Raw genomic sequence first — 19,603 nt, 5'->3', positions numbered from 1 at the left:
CAACATGGTGGATACACAGGATAACGTTTCTTGAGCTCTTCTAAAGTTTTTTCGGTTATGGACTTGTTTTGCTGCCGCATTTATTTGCACTGGTGGCCAATTTAGACAGCCAGTGTATGTAATATGCTGCTTTGTTCCCTATATTTGCACTGGTGGTGAACTTTGATGCCCAGTGGATGTAATATGTGTAATGGTCGTAATAGCCTAGCATTAGTTGCTTGCTTATTTATTTCCTTATTATCTTGTTTAGTTGTTTGCTTGTAGTCACTGTAGTTCTTTTTCCGTGCTTTTCTAGTGGCCACAATAACCTATTTTTATAACTAGGCCACAATAACCATGGCAACACACGGACTATTGTAACCATGGTCCTGCTACCTACTGTAGTGACCATGGGCGTCCTACGGGCCGTAGGATCCATGGGCCTTCTGCGGGTCGTAGGATCCATGGGCCTTCTACGGGTCGTCTAATCTATGGGCCTTCTACGGGTCGTATAATCGTTCCGCCAAACATGGGCCGTATTATTCGTGGACCAATAACGGTCCGCAAAATGGGCCATAAATGGGCTAGAGTGGAAACCGTTTGTTTTATGGCCCGACTATAACGGACCGTTAATAGGCCGTATTTGATGACGCTATGAAAACAGCCCAATGGGTTAACAGGCCACAAACGGGCTGACTGTAACCACGGCCTGAATTTGGCCCACAAGCGGAACACACTAGTAACGGACCGTAAGTAACCGAATTCTAGAAATGAGCCTAAGAATAAATGGGCCCTTAGAAGGCTGAAAGTTAACATGGGCTGGAAATGGCCAATGGAATAATGGGTCATTAATGGCTATAAAGCGATAAACTGTTCATTATGAGCCAGTTTCACCTCGGGCCTTTAATGGGCCTAGAGTTACAAAGGGCCTCGTATGGGCCGAAAGACGTCATGGGCCATACATGGGCCGAAAGTTACAACGGGATGGAATCATATTGGACGGCCCAGATGACGCTACTCGGCCTAATTCGGATAGGCCGTAACGGGTCGTGAGTTAGCGGGTTGTAAATGGGCTATATGCGAACAGGCCGTTAACATGCTTTCAATGGGCCGACCTGCTACCTTTTGACCAAGTCAAACGGGTCGTACTTTTCACCGGAATGGGCCTTTGTTGGGTAGTGCCACATGTTGACGTATCATAAGCGCCTTCGGTCCAATGAGTGGATGACATCTGTCCCAACGGTGAGCCGACACGTGGTACCTCTGGCCATTGAGAATTTTACAAGTAGAAAATCCTCATTGGTCCGGGCTGTTAATGGGTTATCGGATTCAAACCGGAACCCGATAACTTAATGGTGACCCATTACGGTGGATGCCACGTGTTGGTTACCCTTAATGAAAGAACTTCCATGATGCGCCATTTATCATCATGGAAGTGGACACTTCTATGATGATAATTTTGGTATTGTCATGGAACACTTCTACGACAGCATAGGTATGACTATCCTGATTCTGTCATAAAATCTTCATGGATGTACATGTATGACAGAAAACGTGACCTACTGTGACAAACATGTATCATCACGGAAGTGTATTTTTTTGTAGTGTTAATAAAAAGCTTCGTCAATATGTCGGGATTATTAAGTGTATCCAGATTCCCCTGATATTTATTGGTCGGAAGGTGTTCCAGGTTATGTCCACATATTTTGAACCTGTAGGGTCACACAGTTAATGGCTAGTAGCATGTAGGAGAACTAGGAGATTATGAACAATGAGAGAATGGGCTCCAAAAGTGTTCTAGGAGGTCTCGAGAGTGTCCCGGTGATACCGGGAGCGTCCCAGAGGGTGACAGAAGGGTGTAGAAGGTTTTGGAAGCTTCTAGGATATTATAGAAGGTTCCTAGGAGAACACCTCCATGTTGCCTTGGGGGTAAGGTTCCCACAAGTCTCCAAGTCGGTAGGACCACAGAGTCCAAAAGTGGCAAGGCACCTACGGGAGGACTCCTCCAAGGGTTGGTAGACCCCCTTGGCCCTTGCACCTATATATAGGTGGGGAGGAGTGCACCAAGAATCACACTAAGCCCCTCACCGGACCCCCTCCCTTGCAGTCATGCCATCTCTCTCTCTTCCCCAGTCTACACTAGATTTAGATCGGTACGTCACTAGGATGTCTTTCTCCGTCTAATTCTTCCCGTTGTTCTTCATGTTAGTTCCACGAAGTGTTGCAGTGTTTCTATATAGATATATGTGGATACCTCAAAGGTGTCATCTACTTCAATGCTAGATCGACGAATTATATTAAAAAAATTCTCATGGTTGGGAGGTATAACCTAGCTGTGGGAATCAACATCTACTTCCTCTCTGTCGCTTTCTTACTGGTGAGATTGGATCTATCTTTCACCTTCATAGTGATTTTGGGTGTGATTGTATGGTATTTTTGTTGTTGAGTAGTACCTTCCCCTACAACCAAGGTGTTCAGCTTTCGCTCGACACCTCCCACACACCTGGCCAAAAGGGACCCAAGCCACAATGGCCTCCAAAGGGGCCAACTAAGACAACTGGGAGCTCTAGATCCAGATCGAGGAAGGGTCATTTTCCAACACACCTACCTTGTCAAGATCCCCCACTGCTGCTGAATGGATCGAGATGGACCTAGAGGGGGCGAATAAGTACAGTTACAAACTTTACTTGATTATTAGCAAGTTTAAGATGTGTGGAATATAAATATGTGACTAAACAATTGATAAGGTGTGATACACAATATAGTATGATGAATCCAAGATTAAGTGACCAAAGTAAAGCACATGTAGGTAACTAGGGTTAGAAATAAGCAAAGAGGCGGAGACGAGGATGTATTCGGATGTGAACTTCCTTGGTGGAAAACTAGTCAATGTTGGAGGGATGGTGTTACCATGAAGACGCACCAACACCATGAAGGGTCCCCATATTCTTCTTGAGATATCACCATAAAGGCGATTCTCAACCACTATTTGTCGGTGTCGAAACCGGCGGATCTCGGGTAGGGGGTCCCGAACTGTGCGTCTAGGCGGATGGTAACAGGAGACAAGGGACATGATGTTTTACCCAGGTTCAGGCCCTCTTGATGGAGGTAAAACACTACGTCCTGCTTGATTAATATTGATGATGTGTGTTACAAGAGTAGATCTACCATGAGATCAAGGAGGCTAAACCCTAGAAGCTAGCCTATGGTATGATTGTCGTTCGTCCTACGGACTAAAGCCATCCGGTTTATATAGACACCGGAGAGGGCTAGGGTTACACAGAGTCGGTTACAATGGTAGGAGATCTACATATCCGTATCGCCAAGCTTGCCTTCCACGCTAAGGAAAGTCCCATCCGGACACGGGACGAAGTCTTCAATCTTATATCTTCATAGTCTTGGAGTCCGGCCGATGATGATAGTTCGGCTATTCGGACACCCCCTAGTCCGGGACTCCCTTAGTAGCCCCTGAACCAGGCTTCAATGTCGACGAGTCCGGCGCGCATACTGTCTTCGGCATTGCAAGGCGGGTTCCCCCTCCGAATAATTTATAGAAGATTGTGAACACCAGGATAGTGTCTGGCTCTGCAAAATAAATTCCACGTACCACCGTAGAGAGAATAATATTACACAAGTTCAATCTGCTGACGTATTTGGTGGCATGACGTCACACCACTACCAAGCCTTTACTTGAATCGTTTTTATTGTACCACCTCAGCGCGTTTAGCGAAGCGGTTTTCTTGGCATGTCTTGTCGAAGCAGAGATCGTGTTCCCCTTATTCCGGGATTCCCATCAATACGGACGTGGGTAACCCAACCGCGCCATTGATTGCGGCACTTGGGAGATAAGCGAGTTTTATCAGGCCGGTGGGGACACATGTTTTTGTCCGCCCATATAAGGGGATAAAGATCCAACCCTTTTACATGCGCCTTCTTCCTCCTTGGCTTATCCATCTCCGCGAACTCGAGCTCCAGTGCCCAAGTCCGCACATCTCACCTCAACCTTCTCCAAATATGTCCGGAGCGGGAGGCAAGTGGATGGCCTCCTCCGTCACGGAGGGGCAGATCCAGAAGCTGCGCAGCGCCGGATATTTGTCCAGCAACATCGCACACTGGCTCCCCGACGAGGGAGAGCTCATCCCCACCCCCAGGCCCCATGAGAGGGTAGTATTCCTTCCCCATTTCCTCCGCGGACTAGGCTTCCCACTCCATCCCTTTGTCGGGGGGCTCATGTTCTACTACGGCCTGGATTTCCATGATCTGGCCCCGAATTTCATCCTCAACATCTTGGCGTTTATCGTCATGTGTGAGGCCTTCCTCTGCATCCAGCCCCACTTCGGCTTGTGGCTCAAGACCTTCAGTGTCAAGCCTAAGATTGTGAAGGGCAGCCAAGCGGAGTGCGGAGGCGCCATGGTGGGCAGGATGTCCCACGTTACTTGGCTTGAGGGCACTTTCGTGGAATCCATCAAGGGGTGGCAATCGGGGTGGTTCTACATCACCGAGCCGCGTGACCCCGAATGGGCAGCGGCCCCCGAATTCAGATCTGGCATCCCCACACGGCTCACCCCCTGGAAAGAGAGCGGCCGGACATGGGGTGATTCGGAGGAGCTGACCGGACTCCAAGCCTGCATCCAAAAGCTAGTGGACAAGAAGCTCAAGCTTGTCAACGTAGTCCAGGTCATGCTCATCCGCCAGATTCTCCCGTGCCAACGACGGGGCTTCAACATGTGGGAGTTCGATCCGGCGCAGCACCAAACTTTGAGCGGGCTCTTCGACACTACGTACGAAGATGTCTGGAAGGTGCTGTTCAAGGGCGCCGAGGCTCCCGCATCCGCTACCGAAGATCGCGGATTCAGCTCGCAACGTCCAGCTGACGAGGTAAGTGATTTTGTCCTTTAAGGGACGCTTGTTTTCCATAGTTTGACTCTATGCGGGATCTAAACTCCCTTTCCTTTGACAGGACTGGCTGAAGAAGGCCGAATAGACTATCTGTCCGGCCCCATTGCCAGAGAACCCAGCGGACGCCCGCTTGATGGGGCTGCTGGCTCCGGCACTCCACGTGGTGCCGGAGAAGAAGGCCAAGAAGAAGGCCACAGGCACTCGGAAGAGCTCCCGTTTTCAGGTGTTATCGGATGATGACTCTGAGGCTGACTCCTCTCACAAAGGTGAGGAGGAGGAGGAGAAAGCCTCTCCCCCAGCGGGGGAAGGGAGGAAAAGGAAGGCCTCCCCAACGAGGGAGGCCGAAGGGTCCAAGAAGGGAAAAACTCTTTCCCCGGACTGCTCTGCCAACGCTAGTGACGACGACAAGGACTGGCCTCCAAGGGACAAGCCCCTGGCAAGATCGTAAGTATCCGGACTCCCGAATAACTTCATGGTTTTTCTTTTCGCCACATAATGTCTTTCTAATGCCGCATACAACCCTGCAGTCCGCCCAAGGATGATATTCCCGCTTCGTCGAGCGGGTCCTTAGGTGCGTCGAATATGGATTCTCTTCCGACCGCCTCCACCCCCCGTGATGCGGACGATGCCGAGGTGGGATCCCGGGAAGGGACCCACCAGGAGGAGGAGGCCCCGGAGGTGTCGCAGGACAACCTCCCAGACTTTGCACCGGACTCGGCCCCGAAACCCATAGCGGCTCCGGAGTCCGGCGGGCGACCCCTTCGTAAGAAGGGCAAGACCGTGACGCCAGCAGCCTCCGTCCAACCGGAGGCGCCGGATAGCTTGCTGGAGGCGCGCAATGGCGCCTCCATCGAAGAGGAACGCTGCACTGTTATGTGTGCGGTGATTCAGAAGGTTCAACTCGCCAAGAGCCAAATAACCGAAGCCTGCAGCAGCCTTCTAACAGGCTTTGAGGTAAGAATTTTGATATATGTAAAATAGTACCGCATAGACAGTAGCCCCTAATGCTCGGTTCGGTGTTCGGAAAGAAAAGCCGGACTGAGGTTCTAAAAAGATATACGCCGGAGTCATAAAAAATATGTCAATATGGGATTGCAGGCTGCGCTGCTGACCTCTGCCGCACTGACTGCGGAGGTCAATACTTTGAAGCAAAGCCTCGAACGGTCCGAGAACGAGCTCGGCCGTGCCAAGAAGCAGCTCGAGGACAAGGAAGGTGAGTAACACCTTATTAAAGTTGTACCTTACAGAAAAGGATTTTGGTTGCAAGAAGAATGACAAGGATAACGTGGGTATTGCAGGGGCCACTAACGAGGTGGCGACCCTGAAGGAGGCGGTGTCCGCGGCCGAATGTAATGCGGCCGCGGAATGCACCGAGCGAGAGAAGCAGGAGGCGCGAGTGGCGGAGGTACAGCAAGAGCTCCAGGCCTCATGGAAAAACATGAGAGTTTGGAGCGTGACTCGAAGACTCGAGAGTCCGAGCTTGCGACGGCTCTTGAGAGTGCCAAAGCCGCTAAGGCCGAAGCCTATAAGGCCCTCCAGGAAGTCGAGGCGGTGAAGAAAATAGCGGCGGGTAAGGCGTTTTTCATGCAAAGTAAGCATGTGAGTGTGAATTACATATCACTTACCCGAATTCGGAGCTCTCCAGGAGCGTTCGCAGATCTGCCCCGCAGCGTGTCCGATGCTGCCGCTTTCTATAGGGCCGAGGAGGGGAGCTCAACGAAGAAGGTCTTCTGGTCTCAGTATGCTGAGGCCGGACATCCGGTGCCCCTTAGCGACCAGCTGAAGCAGCTGGTCGAGCTCCACAAGGTGGCCGAACAGGCCATGAAGGGCCTCATAGTTCGGCTGTGGCCTAAGGAGGCCATGCCTGGGAGTTACTTCGGCCTGGTGCGGCGGCTGGTGGATGCGTGTCCGTGGGTAGAAGTTGTCAAGCACTCCGCCTGTATTGAAGGTGCCCGTCGGGCCCTTGCCCGCGCAAAGGTGCATTGGGGCAAGATGGATGCCCAGAAGCTTGTGACGGACGCGCCACCGCAGGGCAAGGAGCACCGCACGCCCGAGATGTATTATAAGAGTGTCCTGAAGGGTGCCCGCACTATTGCGGGTGAGTGCTCCAAAGATGTAATATTTGAGTAGACTCACATTTTGTTATCCTGTGCGCTGAAAACTTAGTTCATATGCGCTAAGCAATGCTTGTTAATTTAAAATATTACCTTCTGTGCGGCTGTTTATCAAATCTGAGAGATGGCAAGTCATCGGCTTCAACCCCCATGCCACGAGTGCTGGGGTGTTCGGGATAAACATGAGCACTCTTGTTCCCATTTTTGGGTCCATCTAGGGAGGCGCTCAACACAACGAACAAGGCAACCGGACTTATAATGCTTAAACACTCTCACTTAGCCATAGAATTCTATAATTTTAAATTTCGGCGAAGCCCCTAGTCTTCGGAAGGCCGAATTTGGGGCGCTATCCACGCCTGGGCCGGACAAAGCTGGCTCCTCGCTCTAAGCAGCATAAGTCTTTAGGGACTCGCAAAAAACCTCTCGAACAGCGACCGGCTCTCGCCTCATCATGACGATCAGTTTTAGCTTTCTCCACTGAGGCGCTCGCCCAGCTCAACTGAGGCGCAATCGCAGTGGTTCTCCCAGTGCTACCTTAGTCGATACAACGGAACGTAAGGTACCAAAACATGGGAGCCGGGCAAACCCAACCATTGACCCAAGACATGATTCGGAGCCGATGCATATAATGCTATAAGTTCGGGGTGCCGCACTCGTGAAAGTGTTCGGACTTATCACACCATGATGCGGGGAACATAAGCCCCTGGTGTATTTAGCCGTACCAAATTGTACGGATGCAACATGTCATAAATGAACATATGTATAAGAAAGAAAAGCAATTGGAAGCAAAAAGGTGCTGCATTACTTATTCAAGAAAAGACTGCTGTGAATGCAGAACGATACAAATGGTGCGATAAGCAAGGGATGGGACTATTAAACATGTCCCCCTCCAGGGGGTAGGCTGCGGAATGGTGTATAAAACAGATTTAATGCTCGTAATGGAGACCACCTGGATATTCGTTGTAGCCTTCCTTCTTCCCTGGCTGTTGCATCGTGAGTTCGGCAGGTCTACTGCCCAACAGGGCCTCTGACGAACGGAGTCCTGTGGGTAAAAAGAAAAAGGAAAAAAAAGAACAACACACTTGAGAGCCCCTGGTGTGGTTGAGCCGCATTCTGGGCCTATCATGGTCGTGCCCCTCTCCCCGTGCCCATGGTATCTCCAAAGTGTAATGGTGTACGCGAAGGACCTGTCTTGACGTTTTGCAGGGGCTGGGGTTGGGGCCGCACTGCTATGCGTGCTCGGAACGTGCCTGGTGGTCTTGTTGTAGGTTACTCTGGGCGCGTTTAGCCGTGTCCGGACGCTTAACGGCCGGAGTCGAGAATTGCCTTAAGAGGCTGCACTGTACTTCTGCCGCGAGAGCCGCTGTATGTTCCTCCGTTCGAAGAGAGCGTTCAGTATTTCCGTTGACCGTGATGACTCCTCGAGGGCCTGGCATCTTGAGATTGAGGTATGTGTAGTGTGGCACCACGTTGAACTTTGCAAACGCAGTACGTCCGAGCAGAGCATGATAGCCGATGTGGAACGGAACTATGTCGAAGATTAACTACTCGCTTCAGAAGTTATCCGGGGATCCGAAGACCACTTCCAGTGTAACTGAGCCTGTACAATTGGCTTCTACACCTGGTATGATGCCTTTAAAGGTTGTCTTGGTAGGTTTAATCCTTGAGGGGTCTATGCCCATTTTGCGCACTGTATCCTGATAAAGCAGATTCAGGCTGCTACCGCCGTCCATCAGGACTCTGGTGAGGTGAAGTCCATCGACGATTGGGTCTAAAACCAATGCGGCGAATCCGCCGTGGCGGATGCTGGTGGGGTGGTCCCTTCGGTCAAAAGTGATCGGGCAGGAGGACCATGGATTGAACTTCGGGGCAACTGGCTCCATCGCGTATACATCCCTGAGTGCACGCTTCCGCTCCCTTTTGGGTATGTGTGTTGCGTATATCATGTTCACCGTTCGCACCTGTGGGAGGAAACCCTTCTGTCCTCTATTGTTCGGCGGTCGGGTCTCTTCCTCGTCATCGCTATGCAGCCCCTTGTCATTGTTTTTGGCAATTAACTTGCCTGCCTGCTTGAATACCCAACAGCCCCTGTTGGTGTGGTTGGCTGGCTTTTCGGGGGTGCCGTGTATCTGGCACGAGCGGTCGAGTATTCAGTCCAAATTGGACGGACCCGGAGTAGTTCTTTTGAATGGCTTTTTCCGCTGACCGGGTTTAGAGCCTCTAAATCCGGCATTGACTACCGTATCTTCACTATTATCGCCGTTAATAAGGCGTTTGTTTTTGTTGCGACGCGACCTGCCATTACGGTCCTTGATATCCGGACTGCCAGAATTTTTGCTGAGGTTGTTGCTGCGTGCTAGCCAGCTATCCTCACCTGCGCAGAAGTGGGTCATGAGTGATGTGAGGGATGCCATGGATTTCGGCTTTTCCTGTCCCAGGTGCCGGGCAAGCCACTCGTCGCGGATGTTATGCTTGAAGGCCGCGAGGGCCTCCGCATCCGGACAGTCGACGATTTGGTTTTTCTTGGTTAAGAATCGTGTCCAGAATTGTCTGGCCAATTCGTCTGGCTGCTGAATTATGTGGCTTAGGTCATCAGCGTCTGGTGGTCGCACATACGTGCCTTGGAAGTTATCGAGGAATGCGGCTTCCAGGTCTTCCCAACTCCCGATTGACTCTGCTGGCAAGCTGTTAAGCCAATGTCGGGCTGGTCCTTTAAGTTTGAGTGGGAGATATTTGATGGCGTGAAGATCGTCACCACGGGCCATGTGGATGTGGAGGAGATAGTCTTCGATCCAAACCGCGGGGTCTGTTGTGCCATCGTAAGATTCAATATTCACGGGTTTAAACCCTTCGGGGATTTGATGATCCATTATTTCATCTGTGAAGCATAGTGGGTGTGCGGCGCCTCTGTACTGAGCGATATCACGACGGAGCTCAAAAGAGCTTTGTCTATTTTGTTCGGCCCGGCCGGACTTACTGTGTACGGCACGACGGTTGTCGTCACGTATCATGGGGCACCCACATGATCCATAGATCGATCTTGATTGTCTTGCCTTATCCTCCAATATATCTCGCAAGTCCGGAGTGTTCCCCTGTGGCCTTGTGCTTTTCGAGCGATGCCAGGGTACGGTTCTAGTGAAGGGCCTGGAGGCCTCTCTGTCGCGACCACGGGGTGGTCGGTCAGCCGTATTGTCTGCTGGTGATGCAGGTTCATACATATCCTCCTCTAATCGGGGGAGCAGCTTACGTTTAGGGTAGCTTTTGGAGGGGCGTTCGAGCTCATGCTCTTCGGCCGCGAGGACTTCAGTCCATCTGTCGGCTAGCAGATCTTGATCAGCTCTAAGCTGTTGCTGCTTTTTCTTGAGGCTGTTTGCCGTGGCCATAAGCCTGCATTTAAAACGCTCTTGTTCGACGGGATCCTCAGGCACGACGAATTCGTCGTCGTCGAGGCTTGCCTCGTCTCCGGAGGGAGGCATATAATCCTCTACCTCTTCTGCTGCCGCTCTCTCATGAGGGCTGGCGTCTCCGTCCTCCTGTGCTGAATCTTGCTGGAGTGGGTTGTCTTCGGCACTGTCTGGGGTGTTATTATCTCCGGTGCCGGAATCTTCATTCTTGCTGTGACAGGATTTAGAGCGGCGCCGCTGACGCCGGCGCTTGGGCTGTTTCTTGGAGGGGTCATCCTCCGCTGTTCCTTCGCCATTCCCCTCCTTTGGGATATCCACCATGTATATGTCATATGATGAGGTGGCTTTCCAGTGCCCGGTGGGCGCTGGTTCTTGGTCGTCTCCGGCATCGTCGTCCATACCGTCGATGTCTTCGGAGTCGTAGTCTAGCATGTCGGTTAGATCGTCGACAGTGGCTACTAAGTGGGTGGTGGGTGGGCTTTGAATTTCTTCGTCGTCCGCATCCCAACCGTCTTGACCGCAGTCCGGCCAGGGCTCTCCTGATAACGAGAGATACTTTAGCGAACTCAAGATGTCGCCAAAAGGTGAGTGTTGAAAGATGTCCGCCGCGGTGAACTCCATCATCAGTGCCCAATCGTACTCGATTAGAGGGGGCGCGGGAGGTTCGGAGTCCGGCGAGGAGTCCGGCACCTCGGAGTCACGAGCTTCATGAGGGACAAGGTCAGTGTTCGGCTCTATCGCTGTAGAGGTTGCAGCCCCCGAGGCGGTGTCTAGCCATCCGTCCTCGATCTGCGCAGCCGGCTCCGAATTGAAGATCGGAGCGGACTCGAGTGTGGCCTCCAGGGTACTGTCCGGCTGCAGAGCTAAATCATGCCCGTCGTGACAGTGCGGCGCGCCTGGCTGTGGCTCGAATCCGTCGAAGATCAAGTCCCCGCGGATGTCAGCCGTGAAGTTCAAACTTCCAAATCTAACCTGACGGCCAGGGGCGTAGCTTTCGATCTGCTCCAGATGGCCAAGCGAATTGGCCCGCAGTGCAAAGCCGCCGAATATGAAGATCTGTCCGGGGAGGAAGGTCTCACCCTGGACTGCGTCATTGTTGATGATCGGAGAATCCATCGAGCCTATCGGTGACGACACAGAGGAACTCTCAATGAAAGCACCAATGTCGGTGTCAAAACCGGCGGATCTCGGGTAGGGGGTCCCGAACTGTGCATCTAGGCGGATGGTAACAGGAGACAAGGGACACGATGTTTTACCCAGGTTCGGGCCCTCTTGATGGAGATAAAACCCTACGTCCTGCTTGATTAATATTGATGATGTGTGTTACAAGAGTAGATCTACCACGAGATCAAGGAGGCTAAACCCTAGAAGCTAGCCTATGGTATGATTGTCTTTCGTCCTACGGACTAAAGCCATCCGGTTTATATAGACACCGGAGAGGACTAGGGTTACACAGAGTCAGTTACAATGGTAGGAGATCTACATATCTGTATCTCCAAGCTTGCCTTCCACGCCAAGGAAAGTCCCATCCGGACACGGGACGAAGTCTTCAATCTTGTATCTTCATAGTCTTGGAGTCCGGCCGATGATGATAGTTCGGCTATCCGGACACCCCCTAGTCCGGGACTCCCTCAGTAGTCCTTGAGGCAATATCTAAACCTTCACAAACTTTTCGAGGCTAACTTTTTGGTGATCTTGTGTATGGCGTTTCAGAGTGTCGAATGAGCTCAATCGTTCACCTTGGTATATCCCTCTTAATAGTGAGGGTCCCTATTAACTCAATTCATTAAATCAAAAGGTGTTGAGAAACATAGTAGAAAATATAAAAAACACCCTACGATCAACCAGGAACACTATGAAGATGTTGGATCATGATTGTTACCGACTCCGAGTAGCGGCGGAAGTAGACGAGTTAATGTAGATCATACTTGAAGTCCCTCGAACAGTTCACGAATGATCCCTCAAATGGAAGACCGAAAGCACTGCCTCTCCACATATTGCAAGCGTACGGTGACTACGGTCTTCATGATCCGCAGTGCTTTGCCATCCAGAGCTAATCGTCACCAGAGAATTAGATGGAGAAGAAGAGAACCGCACACGGCTTATCTATTATGAGGATTTAGAGAGAATTGGACCTAGATCTAGTCTAGATCAAACTAGACGAGAACTATATCAAGAGAGAACTAGAGGAGGCTTCAAAAATTATGTTCTAGGGGCTATCCCTTCCCCTCTATTTATACGTTGAGCCCCGAGGTTGCAATTGGGGGAGGGGGCTCCCCAAAGTCGGTTTGGAACACAAGGAAGAGTCCTGCTTGGATTCCAGCATGAAACGCCAAGGTTCCTGGCGTTTCCAGAAATGCCACAGACCTCGGCGTCTGGCCCAGTACCAGATGCCAAGGACCCTAGGAGTCCGGCCCAGGACCAGATCCCAAGGACCCTAGCGTCTGGCCCCTGTCCTCCGCAAAATCCCCTTTTGCACTCACCTCAAGCCTCATGGGCCTTATCCCTTGGCCCAGCCAATGTGTCCTCGCACCATGAACCCTATGGATTTATCAAAAGGTTATGTAACCTTTTGGACATCATCAAAAGTTCCTAGGACCTTCCAGGACCTCGCAGAACATTTGTAGAAACATCTAAAACTCTTTCGAAACTCTCTCAAAGTTATTCCCTATATTCCTGAAACTATTCCGAGAATATTTTCTCATAACTCCCACTCCACTAACCCTCGGCAGATCTTGATTCCCTTAAGATTGTGACCCTGTAGGTTTGGTAAAACATAGACATGAACAAATCATCTTTTGTTCAATGACCAATAGCGGAACCGTGGACATCCATATCGAGCACTATGAATACACGAATGACATTCGAGTGAACTTTTGGTTATCATGTGATGTTCCCTTAGCTTTGCAATACTTTACAAAATCTGAGGTGTGATGTACCAGTATACTCTTGAATCATACACATGCTCACTATACCGGTCTACTCGTTCTTGGTTTTATTCTTCTTTCTCGTTAACATGTTTCGGCATCCCCGTGACACGTGTGTCTGGCTAGACGGTGTTGGATGCCATCACACCGGGAGAGCACTAAGAATATCTCCAAATCGTTGGAGGAGCAAATTCCACTCTCGAGTTATAGAGCCCCTTGTCAAACTTTCCGATGAACCTGTAAGTTGTCGTTATGATCACCAAGTTACTGATGACGTTTGAGCAACCCCAAAGTTCATTGTACAGTAAGAATTGACTGTGATACTCTCATGGTCTAAGGAACTAAAACACACGTTAACACTCCGTGTTATATCAATTGACTTGTGACGATATCATCTCAAAGTATAAAAAACAAGTTTGGGTTGATTCAATATGATCATTCTTCCAACGTCATATTCTCTAGTTGCTTTAGGACTATCGTTACATTTAGCGATATCCTAAGATCCGGAAAATGTGATCAAAAACAACACTTGAGCTAGTCTTAGAGGCGAGACTAGGAATCTTATTTCTACTATTTATCATTCCAGACGTGCATATGAGTTTTCCACTGAATCGCATATTCCAGGATCATAATAGTTATAGCATGGAATATAAACTCTTAACTATGAACATGGAAATATAATAATACAATATTATTGCCTCTAGGGCATATTTCCAACAAAATGCTACCATTTAAGCCTTCAAGGATCCACAAGTTTATCCTTATAATTGGGGGGAGGGTGATGCATCTTCATCAACAAATTCCTATGGCACTAATACCCGAGGTACAGTTGCAAACCATATTAGTCCATACAAGTGTGTTTCATCAACACCAAATCATGTTAAGTGCATGATTGCACTTTCAATTGCACACCTCTCCATCCACATGACCAAGGAACGCAGCCAACACCGCTGCAGCATTGCTCGCCAGAGAGCCAATTGCGCAGCCTGCCAAAACCCCATATCTAGGCAGGGACAAGCTCTTGCCGGCAGGCCAGCAATCCATGGCGAGGCAAAGCCACATGCCTAGCTGGTCGTGACCCCCCTGTTGGCGACATGCCAATCTTGGGAGAGGCCATGCTCTGGGCATGGAAACCCAAGCCACACGCACATGACACCGGCCACGACCTCACTATCTGACTGCCCACCTATGGCGTCGAGAAACGTAGTGGTGACTGCTTGGGTTAGCACCGGGACAAGAAGGGGGAAGAGGAAAGGGAGGATCATCCCGCCATTGCCTGAGATCATCCGGAGCTTTGCCCGGCACTGGGCTAGCCCATGGAGGCAATGGGAGGGTGGGGATAGGGGGATCTGGCGGCGACGGTGGTTGTAGGCGCCATCCCTGTCACCAGAAGTAGACAACACATGGGCCTCTCCAAGCATTTTATTTCAAGTATTCTTGACGTGGGAGATCAAGCATGAATCCCATGAGTCTAATTATGAATTACATGATTTAGCTAAGGCGTATATGCTCTGTCAATTTCAGCTGCATTAAGGGCTCATTGTCATTATGTTAATAAAAAGCGGTTCAGTGGTATGTTAAAGAGATGGTAATTGGTAATTATGAAAACTAGACTTTCTCAATTTAGAGACTTAAGAGCGAAAAAAACTCATCTCAAATGAATCACAAACAAATTTTTCATCACACATCACATAAATTGTTCATCAATCCATAAACATCAAATTAGTACACAAATTCTTCATCACACATCACATAGATTGTTTATCACACAAGAAGATGAAACTAGGGACATTGTTCCCTGTGCCACTTCCACAACTCCTCCATGATATGTTTTTGAATATCTATGTGTGTATCCGCATCGCAAATGTCATGGTATGCCTTGGCAAAGCATCAGATTTGGACCTCCCTTCTACGCGGTTGCATGGGTTTCCCATGAGCTCAAAGAAGGTTTCATCCAAATCTTTCCCACTCCCATTGTCTGTGATCATGTCGTGCATGATCACTCAGCTGTGATGATGTCTCAAGGGATCTGTTGATCCTAAAACCTAGTCGGTCCTTGTACAATAGCAAATTGGGCTTGCAAAATCTCAAAAGACCTCAAATACTCTGGCCTGAATGCCTCAACCACCGCCTTTGCAAATTGCTTAACATAAAAGATTGAAGTGCACTCTTCCATTGCCAAGTTAGCATCAACGAAATCAACCGGAACACCATATGCCATCATCTGTAGTGTGGTTCTCACCTTCTGGATGGTGATATGTCGATGATTGTCTGCACAATTCCTCCTTTGCTCGAAGTACCGATCATGTTGCTTCACACAATTGACAATGTGATGGAACAAATTCGAAGACATCCTAAACCTGCGGCGAAAGTATCACTCTGGATATGTTGGGGATGGACCAAAGTAGATGCGCTCCAATCTAGCATGCACCTCTTGCCTATCCCTCTGAATCACCTCACGTATGTAAACAGAACCGCCATGCTTCGGCTTATTGTTCTTGTGCATCATCAAGATCAAAGCAGCGTCCTCCTCTTTGGTCATGTCATATTCCTCTTCGGACGAGGAACCATTCTAGGAAGAACACCAATCACATGAACTCATCTACAACGCAATAGTTTGAATTACCATCTACTCATTTGTTCACAACAAAAATGAAAGAAAGCAAAAAAAAATACTTTTGCACAGAAATCGGTAAACACCTAGAGTGGGAGGAGGAGCACACCAGCCAGCGGCGCGTTGAAGACTATGTGGTAGCCGTGTCGGGACTAATCGGTTGCATGGACGTTGGGAATGGCCTGGTAACTTCCACCAGGTGAAGTTCTTGGCAAAAAAATGTCGTCGCGTCGTCCATGACGTCGACGCGACGCAATAAAGCAGTGCGGCTCAGTTGCGACGTCACGAGGCAGCAGTAGTCGTCCGGCAGCTACTAGTCCCTGTCAGTGGCTTCTGTGGGGCGAGGAGCTCCATTACAGATGGTCGAAGGCAGCTCGAGGCCGAAAGCGCTCTGGATAGCGGCTTGACGCGGGGCTCCCGCGGTCGTCTGGTGCAGTGGGATAGGTAAGGGAACTGCGACGGGGCCGAGACCGGGAGGAAGAAGGCGGAGGTGGCGACGGCCGAAATCATGCGTGACGCGCGAGATGCAGAGGCAGGTGCGGTTGTGCGTACTAAAGGAGAGCAACTAGTTAACGAGCGCTACTTCGGGAGCCTCGCAATGATCAGCGTCACTTGGCGCGCTCTCAGTCATTTGCCATGTGTCACGCTCTGAACGCTTCCTCTAGATTTTTTATTTTATTTTTTCGCACGCGTTTTTGACTTTTTTAGCTGGTTTTTTCGGTTTTTTGACGTTTTGGTTTCCCACCGGTCTTCCTTAGCTTTTCAATAAAAAGAATTCAAAAAAATTTGCACGAAAAAACACGTTTTCTTCTCTTTTTTCCCTTTCGCGAGAGTCGCGGTTTTGCTTCCGCGAGAGGCACGGTTTTGCTTTCACGAGAGTTACGGCCGTGCCTCTCGGAAACGGAAAAAAACGTGTTTTCTGTTTTTTTTCTTTCGCGAGAGTCACGGTTTTGCTTCCGCGAGAGGCATGGTTGTGCTTTCGCGAGACTCACGGTCGTGCCTCTCGAAAACGGAAAAAAACGTGTTTTCTGTTTTTTTTTCGCGGGAGTCACGATTTTGCTTCCGCGAGAGGCACGGTTGTGCTTTCGCGAGGGTCACGGACGTGCCTCTCGAAAACGAAAAAAACACGTTTTCTGGATTTTTTTCGCGAGAGTCGCGATTTTGCTTCCGCGAGAGGCACGGTTGTGCTTTCACGAGAGTCACGGCCGTGCCTCCTCGAAAACGGAAAAAAACGTGTTTTTTCTTTTTTTCCTTCTGCGAGAGTCATGGTTTTGCTTCCGCGAGATGCACGGTTGTGATTTCATGAGAGGCACGGACGTGCCTCTTTCGGAAAGGAAAAAAATGCGTGCTCCCTGTTCGGTTTTTTCGTCCATTTTTTTCGCCTTGTTTTTTTGCAAAAAAAAAGTTCATCAAAATCTATCAACATGAGATCTAGTTTTGAAGATCTCGATGCGAGAAATCCAACCATGAAAGCGGTTCGAGATTTAGATACACAGTTTAAGAGATAAAACATTTTAAATAAATGGATCTACAAAAAAAGGAAAAACTCGCAGGTTGCAACAAGTGGCGCACATGCAGCACGCCACTTGTCGCAACCTGAAAAGTTGGAGTAATCTTTGCAATGAGTACTCCTCAACTAGTGATTTCGGTACTAAAGGGTGTGTTTGGTTGCCCACAAAAACTCAACCAGACCCGTTGTATGTATCATCTTTTCGGTGTTGGGTTTTTTGGTTACATGAAAACATTGTTGCGTCTGTGTTCTTAAAGCATATCTGGGCGTGTATGGCTGGAAACGCTCAAGTCGTTCGTTTCCAAGGAGCCAGGACCGAGCGATGCTCTCAAGCCCACCTGGGTGGCTCTGGCAAGACATGTATGTACCTGATTAGCAAGTATTTTCTTCTAAGCACCTTTTTAATCTCCTTCATCCCTTCTACACAACCATGCTACGATTCGTCATAAGTTGTACACAAAAAATATGCACCACCTCGATATGTGATTCCATTCAGGCGATCGGATCGTAGTTTTGTTCACTCTATAGGTTGAATTTCGTGTTCGTATTTGAAGCTTTTCTGAACGACACACGGTCAACCTTTTGAAGTTTTCTTTGAGTAGTTTCACCTTGCTGTTTGAGACGACTTTGGTGTTGTGTGTTTTTTGTTTCACTAATCATAGACGAGCAGCCCTCGCTCCTCCAAACACCGACGCGTCTGCTTGCGCCGCAGCCGGTGAGCTTCTTGGAAGCCGCGGTGAGGCACGCCAGGCAGTTTCTCGCATGGGGTCGACTAGGAACGCAGGTGAACGTCCCGTTGTTGTCGGGCTGTAGGGACGTGAACCCCATCGGCACGGCGGCTCCGAGCAGCATGGCCAGGAGTGGCAGGAGGGCAAAGAAGAGGAGGGCGGCGAGGATGGCCATAGTGGTGAGCATGCAGGGGCGCCATGGACATGCATGACAGGCCCTCGCGCTGGCAGTGACAGTGGCAGCGAGCCGGTGAAGGAGGAGCCACCAGAGAACATTCTACTTTAACCTCTCTGTTCAGTGTAGTTGTTAACTGCTAATCACGAAGCATTATGCTACCAAACATCGGGTAAAAAATGCTTCCACGATGCAGGCAACCTATACGTAGGTGACCAGTCAACATGCAAAGATCGTATTTTGAATTGTATCTCCTCAACCAGGCTCCACCCAACCTGGCCCTTTTTTCATGCAACCTCTAAAAAAGATGCAGGTAACTAAATGCACCCAAAGTTTCCTGCTGCGGCTGGCCACGCTCGGGGTCATTTTCTGCGTTTAGGCACGGCCGCACGTGATATAAATTTGCATCTAGTGTGTTATTTTGGTCTGACCTAAAATGGGACCATAAAAATATACTTTTGCATCACCTGTTTGAACTTGGTTATTTGGCCACGGTGATGCATAAAACTGTTTTTACAGCAAATTGCTCTATTTTGCATCACCCGCTGAAGATGCTCTAAGCTCTAAGCGATCAATCAAGCAAGAAGAGATACTAAAAATATATGGAGCTCCTGGGTGCACGTACGCTTATGCTCAGGAGTACATAATTAGCACTAAACTATTGATATGCATGGGTATGCCTCATCCTGCGGCGGATAGCCGTTTGGTGCCATGCATGGACGGCTTGGTAGGCTTGTCGTCCAAAAATCATCTGCAGAGTGTCGTCTCCATAGCAGTGCTCTAAAAAATCATATACAGACAGTACGGACATCCGTTGCATTGGACACTGGTTTGCTCAGCACAGCACTGAAGTACACGAAAACTGCAATCACCATTATCTTATTGTCATACAGCACATCATCCTTTAAAACATCGACAAGTTTGAAAGGGCCTTCCTGTGGTCTGGGTCAGATAAGACAACCGGGGCAAAATGCAAGGTCAATTGGGACATTGTCAGTCGGTCGCTTGCGTATGGTAAGCTTGGAGTCCTCAACACCAATAAGTTTGCGCGGGCTTTGAGACTGCGGTGGCCTTGGTATGAATGGAAGGAGCCAACAAAATTGTGGGTTGGGAGAGATAACTAGTGTGATGAGAAAGATCTCAACTTCTTCTATGCTAGCACCACAATCAAGGTCGGGAATGGGACGAAGACACCCTTCTGGGAATCCCCTTGGCTTCTTGACGCAAGCCCAAGGACATTGCTCCTCTCATCT

The sequence above is a fragment of the Triticum aestivum genome, chromosome 7B (genome assembly GCF_018294505.1).
Source record: "Triticum aestivum cultivar Chinese Spring chromosome 7B, IWGSC CS RefSeq v2.1, whole genome shotgun sequence".
Lineage (NCBI taxonomy): Eukaryota > Viridiplantae > Streptophyta > Magnoliopsida > Poales > Poaceae > Triticum > Triticum aestivum.
This window is presented reverse-complemented; position numbering follows the sequence as displayed.